Source organism: Cricetulus griseus, chromosome X (assembly GCF_003668045.3).
Source record: "Cricetulus griseus strain 17A/GY chromosome X, alternate assembly CriGri-PICRH-1.0, whole genome shotgun sequence".
Taxonomy (NCBI): domain Eukaryota; kingdom Metazoa; phylum Chordata; class Mammalia; order Rodentia; family Cricetidae; genus Cricetulus; species Cricetulus griseus.
The window spans coordinates 121,035,634-121,039,636 of record NC_048604.1 but is presented as its reverse complement, the minus strand read 5'-3'; the positions used below and the strand labels follow the sequence as shown (position 1 = coordinate 121,039,636).

Sequence of the window (4,003 nt, the reverse complement as noted above, 5' to 3'; positions counted from 1 at the left end):
CATGGGACAACACTTGTTTTCTCCATTCACTGATCATTGAGTCATGTAGGGTGATGTACTCTTGATGGCACTTAATGGAAGGTGACCCTTGGTGATTTTATTACTTTATCCCTGAACTTAAGTTGTGGCATCCACAAGATGGAGATGAGAGTAGAACCCATTCCATAATTAGGTTTAAATACATCAATACAACACTTTAGTCAGGGCCCCTACAAGTCAAGAACTTCTAGCTACTATTACTTAAAATACTTTCACCCAAAGAGGTAGAAGGTTTAATACAGAAAATAGGAGGGTTTAGCCTCTGGTACTGGCTCCTGACACACAAGTAGCTTTCACCTGCTTGTTTAAAACTCATCGTGATTGATCCTCCATATCTTCAGGTGCCTGATCCAAGCCAATTTGGCAGGTGCAACACCGATTAAGAAATTCAGTTTGAGGAACAGGACAATAAAATTTAATCTTGCAACTTGATAGACTTGGAGGCATTCCTGTCAATGTAGACCTTGTGGGCTTCAGAGAAGAAGCCCAAGCCAGCTGTATTTCCAGCTCATGGCCTGGTCATAGTCCTGCTGCAGATTTTGCTTGAGCATGTCTGAATACTTCTTGTCCAGGGCCATGTTGGACCTATTAATCATGCTGGGAGAGCAGCTGAATGATGAGGACAGATGTTTAAAACCACACGTAAGTTTCAGGAATTTCAGCTTCTTTTCTTTGTTTTCAAAGCCAGCAGTATCCCCTTGGCCAAACTGGGTTCCCATCTACTTCCTGGGTTCTGAAGCCTGTGTCTTGCCGACTCATGGTCAATCTCTTCTTGCAAGGCCTTCTGCCTCACCTGATCTGTGTAAGCCTCATCCATGTTGCCTTTCTTTTCCAGTATCACCTCCAGGTCTGTGTCTGACTCCTCTTCTTCCTCCTGCCAGGGGTCTTCCTTCACTCCACTTTCTTTCTTCTTCTTTTTCTTCCTTTTCATAGCCAGCACTTCACCATCTGGCTGTTACACCTTTTTCTTGGATTTCACGTTCTTTTTCTCAGGGGCCTTAGGGATATCTATTGGGACGTACTCCAAAGCCACACTTTGGAATGGCTTCTTACTTCCTTTCTTCATGCTGTTCTCCATGGAGAGCTTGGAGTGAACTGGGAGGATGACTCCATCGTGGTGGGTCTTTTTTTTTTCTTCTTCTTCTTCATGCTGTGCTCTCTGGGGCTCCCCTGCTTCTTTTCTGCCCCAAGACTGCCTGCTCCTCAGCCTTCATCCTCCCTGAGCATGGGGCGCAGAACATCCCCAGCCTCACAGAGCCAAGAGTCCTGGGGAGGAAATGCTTCCATGTCCAGAACCCCCTTTTCCTTCCTGTGTTTTTTGGACTTCTTACAGGCTTTGCTAACCTCCTCAGCATGCTTGGGGCCTGGGGAGGTCTTCAGCCATGAGTCTTGGGAGGTGGCCTGTGGTAAGGACTTCCTCCTCTTCTTTTTCTTCTCTCTGCTGAGGCTCTCTGTTGACTGCTCAAAGACCTGCCTTCTAGGGCTGGGGTACTTTTGCTGTCCTGCCCATGTGGCCACAGACTTCAGCTGCTCCTTCAAGGCCCCCTAGGGGGCCTTTTTTTCTTCTTTCTATTGCCTGGTGACCTGCCTTTCATCCACATTGTTAGTGGGGAACATGGCCCTTGGAGGAGAAATATCAACAAAATGATCATTACTATTTAGGGCTGAGTATTGAGTCTCTGGTTCTGCAACATCTGCAACCACCAACTTCTTTTCTTCTTCCTTTTCTTCTCTGGGAGCAGTGGACCCAGGTCTATATTCTGAGTCTTGGTGACACTCCCTGGTCCACCCGCAGGCTGTCTGGGTCATTTCTTCATTTGCTTTTTGTCCTGATGTTTTTGAAAAGGGAAAACCAAGTATCTTATAGACTGCTATTTATTAAGGATCTGTCTTATGTTTTCTTGTGGTTAAAATTATAAAGACGTTGATGTCACATACCATCCTCCTCAGGCTCAGGAAACATAGCAGAAGATGAGGACAGAAAGAATGTGAGAGCCAGAAGCATCAGAAGGTTATAAAGAAACAGTGTCTTCTGGACAAATCAGAGCTGCTGCATAAGAGAACTCAAAGTGGTTGTGACATCATGCACAAGACCTATGCAAGCTCAAATCATGCCAAATCCAAACATGGAGAGTGAAGGTGGGCACAAACTCACCCACCTCCCTGAGGATTTATTGGCAACTGATAGCTGCTTTGAGAGGAGAGTCAGTTCTCTTTGAGGATGTAGGTCCTGCTAGGTTATCAACTTCTGGTGAATGGCCATAGATCCAAAACTATATGGGTTGTACCAATTGGATTTGCCTTTTTTTAAATAAAAGAGGACACAAGATTGAGTAGGTAGGCAAAGCAGCTGGATCTTGGAAGAATTGGTGAATATGGTCAAAATGTATTTTATAAAATTCTCAAGATAGCAATGATCCAAGGAAGGTTATGGTGATAAATTACTTATTATTTATTAATGCTTGACTGAGGAAGAAAATCAAAGTCGGCCACAAGCTTTAGAAGCCAGACACACACCTTTAATTCCAGGAGTCAGACTCTAGGAAGTAGTGGCATACATCTTTAATCCTAGGACTCAGAATTAATCAGTATGGTGACTCCTGAGGAAAATGGAAATCAGTCTACCAGAAGATCCAGCAATTCCACTTTTAGGCATATACCCCAAAGGAGCACATTCATACAACAAGGACATCTGTTCAACCATGTTCATAGCAGCACTATTTGTAATAGCCAGAACCTGGAAGCAACCTAGTAGCCCTTCAACTGAAGAATGGATAGAGAAAATGTGGCAAATTTACACAATGGAGTACTACTCAGCACAAAAAACAAAACAAAACAAAACAAAACAATAGAATCTTGAAATTCGCAGGCAAATGGATGGAACTAGAAGAAACCATTCTGAGTGAGGTAACCCAGTCACAAAAAGCAAACATGATATGTACTCACTCATATGTGGATTTTAGACATAGAGTAAAGAATTACCAGCTTACAATCGACACTGCCAGAGAAGCTAGTAAACCAGGAACAAACTAAGAGAGACATACATGGTCCCCTGGAGAAGCAGAAAGGGTCAAGATCTCCTGAGAAATTTGGGAGCATGGGAGGATGGGGGAGGGAGCTAAGAGAATGAGAAGGGGAGATGAAAAGGGGTGAGGAAGACATGATGGAGCAGGGAGGTTGAGTTGGGGGAAAAACAGAAGAGAGCAAGATAAGAGATAATATAATAAAGGGAGACATTATTCTTTTAAAGAGAAATCAGGCACTAGGAAAATGTCTGTAGAGCAGCAAAGAAGACACCAACTAACAATCTAAGCAACAGAGGAGAGACTCCCTTAAATGCCCTCTCATGATAATGAGATTGATGATTAATTCATATGACATCATATAGCCTTCATGCTGCAGGTGGTAGAAGTGGAAGCAAACACCCACAGCTAAACCTTGAACTGAACTGAAGTCCAGTTGCAGAGAATAAAGACTGATGAGCAAAGGGGTCCATGCCAGGCTGGTGAAACCCACAGAAACAGCTGACCTGAACAAGTGAGAGCTCTTGTTCCCCAGACTGATAGCTGGGAAACCAGCATGAGTCTGATCCAGACTCTCTGAATGTGGGTGTCAGTGAGGAGACCTCAGAAATATATGGGACTTCCTGTAGTAGATCAGTACTTATCCCTAGCATAGGTGTGGACTTTGGGAGCCCATCCCACATGGAGGGATACTCCCTGAACCATGACACACAGGGGTGGACCTACGCCCTATCCCAAAGGATATGATAGACTCTGATGACCCCCCCTATGGAAGGCCTCACTCTCCCTGTGGAGCAGAAAGGATATGTGATGGGTAGGGTTTTAGTTGGGGCGGTTGTAGGGGAGGAGGAAAGGGAGAGGAAACTGGAATTGACATGTAAAACAATATTGTTTCTAATTCAAATAAAAAAATCTGTGAAAAAAAAAAGAGGTACACAGAT

At 44.1% G+C, this 4,003-nt stretch overlaps 1 pseudogene; it reads right to left on the bottom strand.

The window, feature by feature from the left end:
• Positions 1 to 454: 454 nt before the first annotated feature.
• LOC100772307 lies at positions 455 to 2,044 on the bottom strand (annotated as a pseudogene).
• Between the last annotated feature and the right edge of the window lie 1,959 nt (positions 2,045 to 4,003).